This window comes from Pleurodeles waltl, chromosome 9 (genome assembly GCF_031143425.1).
Source record: "Pleurodeles waltl isolate 20211129_DDA chromosome 9, aPleWal1.hap1.20221129, whole genome shotgun sequence".
Taxonomy (NCBI): domain Eukaryota; kingdom Metazoa; phylum Chordata; class Amphibia; order Caudata; family Salamandridae; genus Pleurodeles; species Pleurodeles waltl.
The window spans coordinates 513,020,954-513,036,978 of record NC_090448.1 but is presented as its reverse complement, the minus strand read 5'-3'; the positions used below and the strand labels follow the sequence as shown (position 1 = coordinate 513,036,978).

The 16,025-nt window shown below is 39.4% G+C and overlaps 1 protein-coding gene across 1 annotated transcript in view; it reads left to right on the top strand.

Annotated features, from left to right (window-relative positions):
• Nucleotides 1-16,025, top strand: part of SYT16 (synaptotagmin 16) — a 569,077-nt gene that overhangs the window by 33,366 nt on the left and 519,686 nt on the right. The window lies entirely within an intron of this gene.

Here is a 16,025-nt window from a genome sequence, read left to right as displayed (position 1 = left end):
AAGAGAAAGCACCTCCACTAAAGCAGTGCTGACTGTTTCAACAAGTTTGAGAAGTTCTAATCTTTGGAGCTGATGCTCCAGAGCAACTGTTGACTCAGTGAAATCCAGCATTGACATCCATTGTTTTGAAGGGTTTTGTATCATGGTTTGACATGCTGCACATATACCATTGCGACTTCTTTCTGAGAGATGCTCAACTTCTTTGAGTTGGAGGTTCTGTATCTATGTACTGACGCTACAATCTCCTGCATGCCTGAGTAACGAAACAGACTCTCTACGCATGTGCTCAAAGTGCAGATTCATCAATTAAATAGTGATCACACTGACTGTGAACAGTAATCAAATGAAAATACCTAGCAAGCTATTCCAGGCAAAGAGTTCACACAGACTTTGACATTGTTGACATGTAAAAACAAATTTAAAAGAATATGAATTAACCCAAACATTTGAAATTAGAAGCCTTCTAATTCAATTCTTGCGTGTCGAAATGTAATCCATTGTTCCAACACATTCTGTATTCTAGGTTCTGATTTCATTGTTGACATAAAATCAATAATAATAAAACACTCACCTTAAAATAATGAAAAAAGACAGACTTTGAATAATAAAAAATCCTATGGTATGAGTATTAATCAAAAGTCTTACAGTATAATATTAAACAAATTGTATAAAAGCAGATCTGAAAGCACAACCAATACAAACACATGGGTTAATTCAGTTTATCTGAGAAGGAAATAATGCTGCCAAAATCCATAAATTTATAATTGGACAATGTAACATAGTTGTGCTCTCTTGGAAAGCATATGTTGTTACTGCTTTGTTGAAACTATTAAATATAACTATAATACATTCTCATCTAGCAACACTAATATTATGCTAACACTAGGATAACACATTGCCAACTAAACCTTACATCAGGGCACTGTTTTGTTTCCGTGCTTTTCACTGATGTGTCTCTTTGATAAATGTTGGACTCTTTCTGTCCTATTTTTGGGACATTATCCCATTTTTAAATTACTACTTTTGGAACTCTTTACCTATCTTTTTTTTCCCTTTTATTTATCTCATGAATGTTTTTTTTTTTTTTTAGACCTTTAATTTGTGTACTAACTCGTACACTTTCCTAGCAAAGATGAGCTAAAAACCCATAGAAAAACACATTCATATATGTGGTCTGGACGTCTTGGCTTTTCAAGCTAGGCCACTTTCTTGCACTCTTATCTGAAGAACTCAATACAATTATTAAAATAAAAAAAACTATTAATCTAATGTACAAGAAATGCCTATTGACACTTATGTTTGGAAAACTTTTGAGATATGTATCTGACCTTGAAGTGGCTGCCATCAAGTATCTGAAGAATTGTTGCCACTTCCTCGTCTGATCCTGATACGGCTATACAACCTTATTTAGGGTTTTTCCTTACTGGGCAGGGTTTTGATAATCAAGTTGCTTCTGCTGACATGAAAAGAGTAGTTCTGGCATTAAGAAACAATGCTGGTTTGTCTGCCTTGTAATGGTGCACTGACAGGCCAGATTGCATTGTTTTTTGTTTTCCCGGGAGAAACATCTACAGTGGGGAATTGTTTTTTTACAACAAAAATCAGTTTCACTGATGCACTTAGAGTTTTATTCCCTGGAATAGGACAATTTTGTTTTTCTCCCTTTCCAGTACGGCCATGTTATGCATAGTAGTACTGACAGGAAAGCAAATGTTGGAAATGGTGTCAGAAATCCCACCCTAATTAGGGTGGGCCTTCCGTTGTCTTGCAACCTTCTGATGTCTACCAGTATTACTATTTGCCACTAATTTCGAGTATGAAAAAAATTCAGGCTTGAAAGTCAGTAATCCTGCTAATGAACGTACTTGCTCCTAACTAATGAAAACAAAAGAAATACAGCTGACTGTGCACTGTTGAAGCTGTACATTAATGCCTTGGATTTTGCACTATTTGTCACCTTCTTGTGCAAAGTTCTGCCCCGGGATTCTGAGAACTTTTCAGACACTGGAAGGTAGCATTCCATCGGTTTGATCCCATTAGAACTTTTATCTAGATATGAAAGAAATATATAATATGCTAATTACAGAAGAGCAACCGATGACAAAGAGCTTCATTTAGAGTTTAGCGGAGTGGGAAGAATACCATAAAATGCCAGTCCAACCATCTGGCAAAATTTGTGGTTCTTCTGCCCCATTTAAAGGTGGGGCAATTGCTGGGCTACTGCACAACCTCAAATTTCTCCACTCATGGAACCCCTGACCCAGAGGTACGTCCGCAAAGGCACTGCCAGGTCATAGTGGTGGTCACCTCACTTTATTGAGGGTGAGGTGACTGTCACAGATTTTTCCTTCCTGTATCTGATGTTTGAGGAATGGCAAATACGGGCAAGGCAAATGTAGAACAGTCCCTGTACATTAGACCTGTTTATTTTCATTACTGAAAACAAAGTCCCACTGTAGAAGTTTGTTTTTTCTTATCAAAAAAGGTTTGCAATAGGGCACATTGAACATGGTACCCATTATACAAACCAGAAGTGATGTGAGAGGAGGTGCTGCAGTGGCACTTTCCTTCACAGAACACAGATCAATGCCTGTAGGCAGAGAGCTCTAAACATGAAAAATGGTACATTGCCAGTGTGGCATCCATCAGAATCTAGATGATCTCCTAAAATTGTATTGCATTACATATTGGTCAGATAATCATTTATAGTTCTTGAAAGTTTCAGTAATGATAGAGTAGTCATCCAACTTCAAGTCTGCTTTACAACATGTTTAAAAATTGGTAAACTGTTTTGCATATCAACTTTGCTTTGCTGGAAAGCATATACACCGGCCTCTTTATTCACACTGCATAACTGTGTTTCTAAATATCAATGTCTTTAATTAAACAACACCAGGCAATTAATCTTTAAAATACATTCATCGTAGTCATCCCTTATACACTCTGTAATTGTTAGAAAATATGGACTATACCTGTGTTTATTGTATTAAATTTGGATGTTTCAGCATCGAATGCTAAGATTATTATTATATTTTATTCATATATAACCATTATGATGAGAATTTAACATAGACCTTTTTTACCTAATTATTATTACTGAATCAAACATTTTATCATCTGTAAAAAGATGAAGAATAAGGGTCCAATTTAGAGTTTTGCTGTAACTGAAGTCTCATTTCTAGAATAAACACTAAATAAAGAGTAGAATCCACTGGATGAATTTCATCCACAATAACATAACTCAGGTGGAGGAGTTTGCATTTGTGGATTCCACTCCTTATTTAGAATTCCTTATAGAAAGTGGTGGATTTTCACCCACCTCCCAGGTTTAAAAGAGGCACTAGCACCCTCCATATGAGTTACCTAAAATGTATGCCAGCATTTATCTTCCCTGGGAGTTACCAATACTGGAGGCCGAGAAATTACAGGTTGGACCTTGTGGTTCCACTGAAAATTGAGGAATTCATGACAGAATTGCTAATTCAACGTCCAGTTCTCCTGGAAATTCCTATTTTCCCCCTCGATTTGTAGCCAATGATTAAACAGATCCATAGGGTTCCCACAGACCCAATAATTCCAATGAGGACGGTAATTGTTGTTACCCATAATGAGGGCTTGAATCTGCCTCTCTGGCATCAGACCTGTGACTTTTATTTCCTCCCTGAACTTAGCATCAAGCACTCAACCTCTTGATAGCCTCCAACTGCAACAGAAACACATTAGGTCTGAGTGGAAAGTACAGGCTTTGGTTGTCCATTGTTGTAAAAAAAAAAACAGTACTTAACTTTGCAGATAAAACTGATTAATTTTATCAAGGGGTGACTATCTGAAATAAAATGCCCTGCAAGGGTAAGAATACGGTGCAAGGGACCTCTTTATGTCTCAGCAATTGCAGAGAACAGAATCCCAATTTGTGTTCCAAAGGTACACTCGGATTGTTGTGGTGTAAGTTTATTATGGCATTATTCACTTAATTGTAAGTGCCTAATGCCTTCCAACATTTATAATTCATTTAAGACAATGTATCCAAGTGTGCTTACTATATACAAATTGGCTTAATAGTTGTTGCCCTAAGACAGCTCTGTCAATTTGTTGATAGCCATATTATGTTTGTGAATTTGCTTTTAAAAAGTACAGAAACTGCCTTTTCATATTTCACTGGAAGTCTAAAGAGGTTAGATGGAGTAAAAAATTATCTGCAGGTTAATTATCATCTCTTTTTTCATAAAGTTCTGAAATTCAGAAAGGGAGAAAGAAGCTTCATTTTAGAAAGCAAAAATGCTATAACCAATGGGTTCTCTTTTATTAAACACAAGTAACTCAATTCTATCTACAATCTGGAAATTTTATAAAAATCTAAAGATATGTTACACAAAATGGAAAAAATCCTCTGGGACAGTGTTTTTCTCACATCAGTTATCATGCACCACCTGCGCATCTGAAGCTGTATCACCCCATTATTTCAAATGGGGTGCTTGTCCTTCACATTTGTTTGGAACTACAATTTGAGCACAATGATTTATGTGAACTGTTTTTTGTGATATACTAAGTTGGTCTTTTGTTTCTTACTCAAATAAGACATGTTCTCGTGCATGGTTATTTAAAGAGAATTGATCACCTCGAGTTAACAGCCTTTTCTTACCAAACCTGCATGACTGCATGTCTCCTATATAGAAACAAACTTTAATTTATTGAGTTGTAATCTGGGAATCCATCGCTGAAGTTGAAACATTTCTTCCAATACTTACAGGCATTCCTATACCCAGTTGTTGGGAGAAGGTGTAAGGTGTTTGTAACCCCCTTTCCACTGACACTTTAAGGCAGGTCCTCAACAGTAACATTTTCTGAGTAGATGTAACTTACTTTTGTTGTACTCCCAGTTTACTCCTTAGTTTCTGGAGTATGTTTGGTTTATTCCAAGCTTACTTTAAGCCCAATTCTTGTAGTAAATGTTTTCCAAAATGTCATAAACAATTGAATTTAATTTTATGTTTTCAATTTTTGATGTATGTGCCTCCATTGTATTTATACTTTTATAAGCTGATAGTATCAGCATCTGCAGTGTTTACAGTTATGTGCCTACATTTAAAAAAATAAATGATATTAATTACACAGTTTTATATGTGTGTAACGTTATGTATATGGTTATAAACAATGTCAAACGTTTTGTGACTATTTTGTAAATCAATTTTTTTTTGTTTCATTTATTTTATGTTGTATGGGTAAATGTAATGTCTAGCCTAACCCATTGCTTCTCCTACCCACACCTGACCTCTATGTTGCTTTCTCCATCAGGACCCTCCTCTGTTATCTATTGGTTCCTCATCACCCCTGTTGCTTTCATCCCCACCGCCTTGTTTACCCCCATCCGTGACAGCTGTCTTGCTTCCCCACACCCTGGCTCTCTGTGCTGGTACCATCTGCGTCCTCTGTGTTGTCCCCCCCACTTAAGCTTAAAAAGAAACACACCAAAAAATATGTTTGTTCTACTATTTTTTACCACTTTGACTTGGTAGATTAAACAAGCATTGACATAGCCAGTATGTCTCGCCAATGACTTTGTTAATATGTTTTAGTTTTGGTATTTATTAGTGTGGTTGCTATTTAGAATGGCTGAAAGTTTTTGGTGTAAAGGGGCATTGAGTGAAGTTTTGTAAAGTTGATCATAGTGCAGTGATATGGAGTGGTGTGTAGTATAGTGTTGTAGAGTTGAGTTCAGTGGTATGGTGTGTTATGGAGTGATGTGAAGTGTTGTGTTGTGTAATGTAGTGAGTCATATCTGCAACAACTGCATAATTGTGTTATTTTAACGAAATATACTTAAAATGTGAACCTTGTGCTAACATATTCAGAGATTGTATGAATCCACCTTTTGATGTACACGTAATACGGGGTGGTTAGAATACAAAAAGTACATGTTTTATTTTGAAAGATTGTAAAGATAGGACCTATACGGTATCCAACTAACATTTCCAACCAGCTGGGTCTGTCTGCAGTGGTCCATAGTTGGAAGGCTTCAGAGTCTTGTCCTATCCTTATTGGAGACCAGTGATTTCGATGTAAATATGCCGCATTTCACAATAAGATTATTATGAGTCTTGCATATCAAAATACTATCACTGTAAATAATTTTACAAAGCGTTTGAAAAAAGTGAATTACAATGCTAAATATTAGAGAAAACTGCCGTTCTCTAAGCGAATTTTAATGTGAAAGAGCCGGTAGGGCTAGTGCTGAATCCGGTACTGATTAAATAGTTTTATGCATATAGATAACCACTTATAATGAACGAGCTGGTGTTAGGCGGAATAGAAAAAACACATGTTTTTTTGTGAACATTGTAAAGCTAGGACCTGGACAGCATCCGGCTAACAATTACGCACAAGGGGGTTGTGTGCAGCAGCCCGTAGTTGGGAGGCTTCAAAACCTTTTCTTTTCCTGACTGGAGCTGAGTGATTCATATGTAAGGTATGCCCCATTTCACAAGTACCAGTAGAGAGGGGCAAATGTAAACAATTGTGTGAAGAATGGTACTTCACAAGGTCTGATAAGGCGAGGCAGACTTTGCAAGTATTATTACCTTAAAAGCAAATAGTTGCTAGCTTGGACGAAGCGTTTGTTGACAGAGAATGATTTATTTGGTTAACCATTCTTTTTTGGTTCAAACAGGGAAGACTGGTGTTTTTAGGGTCGACCGCGCGTTTGGAACATGTTGTAATCTCTCTCTGGGCTTCTAACCACGGCCATGTCCTGCCAGTCACTTTCATTAGTTTGTGGGCTTGCCTTTTAAAAATCGATTGATTCCATTTGTGAAAGGCATGCATACGTCATGCCTTTTCCAGTGTTTAGCCCTCCTGGAGTGCACTGCTAAGCTACTGAAAAAATACGAGGCTTTGTGTTTTCAGCTAGTTTCTGGACTACTTTATCTTTTCATTTCCTTAGCAGCGTGATCTCGCTGGGCAGAAGTCGAGCGCTTTGCATGACATCGCCCCTGTACATGTTGCACTTTTGCCGGTAACATGGATAATTGCACTTTTGCTGATAAGTTTCACTGCGAGCCAACTTCTGTTTCCTTTTCTGTGTCTCCTTCATGCTCATGGCGACCGTCGGCTGACATACGTGAAACTTTTTTTACATTTGATTATTAGTTTATGTGGCAAGAAAAGTCTGGTTAGGAGTTTTCAACGCTAATAGCTCTAACTCGAGCAAACCCGTTGCATTGCAAATGCTTGTTAGATATTTGCAAGGTATCTGATGTAAAGCAGCCAGTATTAGAGGCTGTTCCCCACTGTCTTTGCAAAGACAGTTAAACATATTTTAGATGTTATTGGAAGACTTGTGCGTAATACCTTGGGTTGGGTGGAAATAGTCATACTGGTGACAGCAGCATAAGTGCGTTTTTTGTGTAAATATACCTTGTGAAAATACTTTGCACAGATTAACAGAGATTGCGCGAAATCACCAATGCGCACTGATGTTATGAGAGAGAGCGCTTTGATTATTGGGAATTTCAAACATAATGTATAATATTTCCTACAAAATACAAATTTAAAACACACGAAAAACAAAGGGAAGCAGTCAAACCTTTACATGCTAAGTTAATAGATGAAGGTAGGTAGGATTTCGTTTTTAAAAGAAACCTCATGTCTATCGAGCACGTTTTAGGTAAAGAGTAAAGAAATAGCATTTTTAAAGGGAAGATAATATTTTGGTGGAGTCCATAACGTAGAAAATACTGTTTTTCTAAAAGTTTAAGGTGTTAAGACAACTATTATATGCTGCCTTCTGTATACCCACTTATAGTGAATCAGCCAGTGTTAGAGGCCGCATGTTACTGTCTTTACAAAGATAGTCATACCTGCAACCGCAGCATACGTGTATTTGTGTAAATATATTTATTGAAAACCCTCTGCTGAAATTAACAAAGATTATGTGAAATTACCTATGTGGGCTGGTGTTAAGGAAGAGCGCTTTAATTATTGTGAATTTAAAACATGATGTATTGTGTTTCCGATAAATAAAAAGAAAAACGAGAGCTGACGAAAAACGGAAGGGGAAGCTATTACTGTATTTCCAATAAAAATCTGGTGGATAATAATGCATCAGGAAGTGCTGTAATGAAAATCATAATCATAAAATTGCTGCTTAAAATCCATATAAAAGTCCATAATGGAAAAAATGTCTCTGCAAAATCCCTTACTACCTATTCTGCTAACTGCAAACAAACAACAACCAAAACCATGGGTACTTGTTTTTTTACTATTTGTTTACTAAGGACTAACGGGGGAATACAGCACCCATAATAGAAAGCTCACCATGAACAAATATAACCCCTTCACAATTGCAAACCGTCTGCTACGATTAATAGACACTGACACAGATAAACAACAAATGCTAGTATTACAGAATAGCCCTAACACCACCAGTATACGAAACAAAAGTTACCATATTGTTCACCATCAAAAATAAATAACAGAATCCTTCATAGCCTCTACACACTAAATTAATTAAAAAATGTAATCAAAATACTGAAATTTCAAAAAAGGTCCCGTAAACTGAGCAGCATAACCAACAAATTAAAAAAAGCAAACCAAACCTCAAACCGCATACAAGTCAACTCCAAAAAATTGTAATTATAATACCAAAAATAAATAAATTCAAGTAAACAAAACACGCAAAACAAATGAAAACTTAAAAGCCTTTTGACAGTGCCTCAATAAACTATAAACATTTCAATTCTTAAATTAAGAAAAGCAAACATGATGAAACTGACAAATTGCTAAGACAAAGAAGAGATCCTAACAGCATTTACCTTTAACCTTTCCCAAATGTACATTTATAAATATAACGGAGTGCCATTTTAGCTTGAACAACACAAACAACAAAGGTACCGAGTAAACAAAAGGTTAAAGATACAAAGCTACACTACCAACACTTTCTGTATTGCTGATAAAACAAACAATAAAAAGAATACCTACTGCAAACACAGAAAGAAACAGAAAAAAATAGTGCGCCCAATGAAACATAAATGCACACAAGTGAAAGGAGACAAGTAATACAGGCATGCTCCGTGGGCGGCAACAACATGTGCTAGTGCAGGTGTTTTAAATAAAAATTATTAATAAGTTTTTATGTATTTTGAATAATAAGTTTATGTAGAAAAATGAAATAATGTAGCAAAATAATGCACACATTTGAAAATGTGATTACAAAGAATGGCCACCAATGTTAACGAAGTGTACTAAATCAATGATTAAATAATATGAAATGTTGAATATATATTAGACTAATGCAGTAATATGTCATGTTAAGGGTTATGAATTAAGCTTTTTAATTGTGGGCCTTAAATTAGCGAGTGTCTTGGCCTAGTTGCCAGGCCTCATGTAAAAGCTGTATTTCTTAGCGTTCAATAAAAATGCTGACCAAGGAAGTCAAATTGTGAATCTCTAGTTTATTGTTTAAATGTGCTCATAACGGAAGCTTTTCATGTGAACTGACTGCCAGGAGATGATGTTCTAAATTTTATGTGTAATGTGTGTGAGACTGACTTTCCCAGGACAAGAACAATAAAGATACTGACTAGCGTAGAAGCGCAACAATATTGTTACCTGACAAGCCGGATGATGAGGACATCGCAAGACGAACCAATCAACGATATGAGAATGGAGAAATATTAGAATTCATAGATTTGGGATATTAGTTTTATTGGACAGAGTGCGATCATATGATTAACTGACCAATAGGGATTTGGGGGGTAGTGTAAGTAACTTTGACTTAATGACACTGCACAGAGGGAAGAGAGTCATTCTGAGAGAAGGCAGCTTACTGACCATTTTTCCTGACCGAAAGGTTACTATTTCCTTATGCGTCTTGCCTCTTGCAAATCCTCCATTTCATAACCAAGGTACATTATCAAAAGAACAAAGGGTGTAATCAGCCCTTTCTGAAAAAAGAGGGGCAGGAAGAAACCCCTCCCAAAGTGTACAGGCAGAAGGTGGTGGTTTTCAGCAAAATGGGAAAGGGTTTAGTTGATTAAAACATCAACTATCCCTTTATTCGTCACTATGCAGACTTAACGTCTTTAGCCCCTTACCCTTGTTTCCTAGATATATCGAGAGACACCTTCTTACATTAAGAAGACAGACAAAGTAGAGCCACTATCATATGAATCCAAACTCTCTCCAGTCCATCAGAAGTAATGTCCTTGCCCCTGCTCTGGGAATTATACAACATTCTGTTTCTCACATCTCACAACTGAAAACAGATAACCAAAATGTGTCTTTGTAGCTGTGTGTTTCAGGCAAATTTAGATAGCTGCTTTCATTTGTTTTATTTCCAGCATAAAACCATTTACAATTGGTGGTGATAGCCATCATTTCACTACAGTTCCAAAACTTTGCACAGTTACAACTGACAGGGTAGCCCCTACTCCATAGTCACGTTACAGTGTACCAGATATTAATAATGTACATTTCAAAGTGTCAGTCTAATTTCTTTTGTAATTCAAAGTGTTAGTCTAATGCCCTGACTTCATAACAGTACTATCCCACAACAGCACTGGTTGCAATTAGAGAAAGGGACATGCCATTTACACATAACATACAGTGTCTAAGTACTGTATAGCAGTCCTCAGGCCATAGCCAAAGAGTAGGGATCAAACTAGCATTTGCAAAGCCAGTAGGTTGCGCCTTTCGGAATACTATTGGTTTTGTCAATGTTTAGTTACACATGCTATTCCACAGCATGAGCTGCTGTACAACATGGTTTAAAGTGTAAAATAAAAAGCACTATGAATGACCAGCGTTGACCATGTTATAGGACTTATTTTTAACTTTAAGCCATACCAGCTTGTGCTGTTGTGTAACATGTTTCTAACAAGAAATTGCAAGTGCGCCATAGTGCGTTTGTGGATTGCCAGTAGCAATTTGCTACCTGGCCCTCCATAAAATATATATTTAATAATACAGAGTAACAGAGAGTGGGGAGTGGGCACGGGGCAAGTGGAAGAAAGGAACATGGGTTGTGAGAGAAGAACCTGTATGAGACAGCAACATACGGATGGAGGGAAAAGTACACAAGGTGTGTTAATTTGTATGTACGTGCATCTGTCATCTTGGCATTTTTAGAAGATGGCACTATTAGGGACTGCCAAATGCTGGCACAAGTGGGTATTGTAGGTGCATTTACAGGAAGACAGCGCTAGCAGCTGAAAGCTGGCAAAGAAGCAGTGCCAGAAGCTTGCTCGACTCAGCACTAGTCAGCAGTGTAAGAAGCACAAACTAATATTTTGTGAAAGCGGAAGGGGTGGCTCTTTACTGCAAACCTCAAAAATACTTCTTACTGGTCTGTTCCCTTATGCCAAGGTCTTTGGACTTCTAGGGCAATCTCCACAATGTGCTGCCCTTTGGTGCCCAGGGCTTCGGGGCACTTCATCGCATCCTCTAAACTTGGGCCTGAGAGGCAGTTGAAGCCTGTGTGGAGAGAAGCACAGGAATCCTGACTTCAGGCCCTGACTCCAGGCAATACAGTAAGCATTGCACAGAAGAGGAAGCCGAGTCTGAGCAAAGATCTCACATTACAGCCACAGCCGGTGCTGGGCAGACTGGTCTGACATGGGGAGGGTACCACTTAAAACAGGGGGAGGGAGTGCAGATGGCATGCTCGTTCATTAAATTAAAAAAATAACCTACAGAGTGAAGTAGCCAGTGGAAGGCCATTGGCCAGTAGCCAGTGGTCAGAGACTGGAAGGAGTACTTAGTCCAAGCTCCAGCAACGACATGGATGCCAAAAAAGTGCAGGAAGTGGAAGCAGATGACATGATTGCCTGGCGTGAGGTAGGCGAATGATCTTCCTCCAGCCGAGGTCTTTTGTATGAGGTGTACACTGGCTAGTGACTGTTGAGAGGGCAGAGAGGTCTGGCAGGGGACTAGAACGTGATGCGCTGGTTGAGGTAGGTAGGTCCTAGGTTGTGGAGTGCCTTATATGCGTGTACGAGGAGTTTTAAGTTGATCCTTTTCTCGACAGAGAACCACTCGAGGTCTCAGAGGTGTTTGGTGATGTGCTCATGGCAGGGATGTTCAGGATGTGTCTGGCGGAGGTGTTCAGGATGTGCTGTAGTTTCTTTAGAGTCTTCTGGGTGGTGCTGGCATAGAGGGCATTGCCATAGCCGAGCCTACTGGTGACCAGAGTGTGGGTTACGGTCTTGTGGCAATCATTTGGAATCCAATTGAACATTTTCCGGAGAAGCTGGAGTGTGTGGATCCAGCATGAAGCCGAGGTTGTGTGCGTGGTTTATTGGAGTGGAGGGGGGTGCAGAGAGGTGCCAGCCACCAGGAGTCATCCCAGGCGGATGTGGAGGGTCCCAGTATGAGGAACTCTGTCTTGTCTGAGTTGAGCTTGAGGCAGCTCTCCTTCATCAAGGCGGCAAAGGCTTTCATCCCGTTGCGGAAGTTCTCCTTGGCATTTGTAGGTTTTTCAGTCAGTAAGATGATCAGCTGGGTGTCGTCGGCATAGTAGACAAAGTACAGTCCGTGGCTTCTGATGATGGACGCAAGTGGGGCCATGTTGATGTTGAAGAGTGTGGGGCTCAGGGAGGAGCCCTGGGGCACTCTGCAGCTGATCTCTGTGGGTTCCGACAGGTAGGGCGGAAGTCCAACTCTTTCTGTTCTGCCGGTTAGGAAGGAGCGTATCCTCAAGGGCCTTACCGCGGATGCTAGCTGCATGGAGTCTGGAGCAGAGGGTGTGACAGGAAACCGTGTTGAAGGCAGCTGGTAGGTCCGGTAGGATGAGGGCTGCTGTTTGGCCGTGGTTGAGGAGTGAGCGGATGTCATCAATTGCTGTGAGGAGGGTGGTCTCCGTGCTGTGGGGTCTCCTGAAACCTGATTGAGAGATGTCCATGATGTTGTTATCCTTGATGTGTTTGCGGAGTTGTGCTTTGATGGCCTTTTTGGTTGACCTTGGCTAGCATTTTAAACTGTCACGCACCTTATCCTCATCAGGAGCCTGCATGAGATTGGCATCCAATGACCTACTCTCCACTGGATCTTCTTCACTTATCTGTAGAGTGCCTCAACGTTCATCGCTGTGCCTCACGCTCTTCATTGCATAGATGATCCCCCTGGCCAATGCCATGTGCACACACAACATGAACATCCTCTCCTACGCTGATGACACACAAGTCATACTCTCCCTCTTTGATAAAACCTCCAACACAATAAACAAGCTCACCACCTGTATGACTGAAGTCTCTAACTGGGTAAAAGCCCCCTGTCTCAAGCTCAACACAAACAAGACAGAAGTAGTGATTTTCGTCAAGAAAACCTCACCATGGGACTCCAACTGGTGGCTGGCCAAACTCTGACCTACACCCAGCACCCACCCCAGGAACCTTAGAATAATCACCCAAAGCAAACTGGTCATGACTGCACAAGTCAATGCCATCACTGTATTCTGCTTCCACATCCTGAAGATGCTTAGGAAGATTTTCAAATGGCTCCCACACAACACTAGAAAAACTGTCACTCTCGCCCTAGTCACCAGCAAGTTGGAATACGGGATCTTCTAAGTCAGGATCACCAAGCAACTCAGATGACTACAAACGACCCAGAACTTCGCAGCCAGACTCATCCTCAACCTTCCACATAGAACTCCCATCTCACCAAACATCAGGGAGCTGCACTGGCTCCCAGTACACACTCTCATTTCAAACTCCTCACACATGCATTCAAGACACTACACAGCTTAGATGCCATCTACCTGAATAGGTGCATCTCTTTCCATCAATCACCCAGGCACCTTTATACCCCGGGACTTTGACTCGCACATATTTCATGCATACACAGAACCAGGTCAGGAGCACGGGTGTTCTTTTACATCTCTTCTAACACGTGAAACAGTCTCCCACTCCACATCAACCTCTCATCTTGAATTCCTCAAACAGCTGAAGACATGACTTTTCAATTACCCCCCTACTATAGGCAGGGCTAGGCACACACTCCTCCTTAGCACCAGGATACACTCATAGGTGATAGAGTGCTTTACCATAACATCATATAACAACATAACACAACATATCATAAAATAACAAACCTCCAGGTGAAAGTTACTCGATCTGCTGTGTTTATGAAGATCTTATAATTCTGATGGGGCTGGTAACTGCAGTTACTCGCCCCACTGGAATAAAGTGGCTACTTATAATGTGCGTCTTTATGTATTCTTAACTAGCTGTACCTTGAAATTATATACACACACACACACACACACACACACACACACATATATTTATATCTTCAAAGTACATAGTTAGAGTTAAAAAGTAGCAAATCTTTACTTAGCTATACATATTTACCTCCACGATATTGTGGTAGCCAATTTATTGACTGCAATAATTTTGTGGCACGATATCACAATATTTTGGAACATAACACCTCGGAGCTCCCAATGTCAAACACTCTGTGAAATATGCCAGAAAAGGCCTGTGAGATATTGCCCGTTCGTTCACCTGAGAACCGGGCATGTTATCGGCAGGTTTGGAAGAGGGTTGAGCGCAGTTTTTGTGTTTGTGACTTTAACATGCTCTTTGATCGATATGTGTGTGCGTAATCCGGCACGTGTGTTTGTGTGGTCATTTTCAAATTATTTACTTGCCATATGAAATGATAGAAAAATACATTGTAGTGAGTAGGGACCCCAAGGCTTTGCCAAGGCCGATCCACCTCTAAATTCCATTGTGTGATGCACGAACTGTGATTATAAACTAGGTCACAATATGATTGAATTTTTTATGTAGTTCTCTCGTGGTTGAAGCCTTTCCGTATGTATTTTTAAGCAGCGAAACCCCGAAACACGGTGCAGAATTCTGGCTGATTATAACTAATACCTTGGCCATGGTGTCTTACAGACCATTAATGTGTTTAATATTTTTGAGACTTCTCACCTTGCACAAATGAATGAGGATGGTATATTATCATGACAGATGTCGAAAGCTCGCACTTCAACTGTGCTGAATTCTGCTAATGTGAAAACATACTTGGAGGGATTCTGCAAACTAAGGAGGGAAGGGGACAGGTCTCAGGACTATAGTTCAAGCGCCTCAATTCACCTTTCCTCTCTATCAGTCAGCGGACTGAGTGCCTTTAAAATGTTACCAAATGTTATTTACAGCACTTACAAACTTTGACATGTGTTATGGAATCTTATAAACAAGCAGTGACAAAATCATCAGAACTATTATTTTAAATTTTCAAACACATGAAGGCATAGGCAATAGGTCTGCATCTTTGTTGTGGGAAGAGTTTGCTAACAGTTAGGGCGGTGGATCTGTATGTATTGCTCCAAGCTGTCCCAGAAAGAAAATACCACAAGGAAGTAAGTAACCTTATGGGCAACAACAGTATGTAAGCTTGGAGTACGGCCCCTTGGTTGAACATGCTACATTTGTAGAGTTCAGCTATACCATCATAAAAGAGGGTTATAGAAAGGAGGCAGTAGAGTAAGTTTGCAGGACAATTGTGTAGTATATATGGTGCGTCTGTAAGAAAACCTAAGTGCCTTCACATCTTTTTTTTGTGAACAAAAAAAGTGGTTAGTCAAAACAGGTTGTTTCCTAAAACCAGCAAAAGGATAACCCGAGCATCGTCACTAAAACCAATGGGAACTATGTGGAACAATGTAACAATCCACAAAATGCGAAAGTCTTGATGGGCAGTCCTCCCAATCATTAATAACCCATGTACAAAGTATAAAAATCAATGCTGAAGTTCACTGACTAACTTTCACCCTCTCTGCTACTCATTACACATACATTTTTATACATATGGTCTCTAAGACAAGTAAAGCTATCTGTAGCGAGACCTATAAACACATTATTATTTTCTGCACATGGGAGCCATGGGAAAACATTAAAACCAAAACATTACTGTCAAACACTTCATTGAAAACAAACAACGCAATCATCATTTTCAGTTCACTGCAAGCAAATACTAAAGATTTGGTTGCCAATGGCAACATATTAGCTAAAAACAAAAAT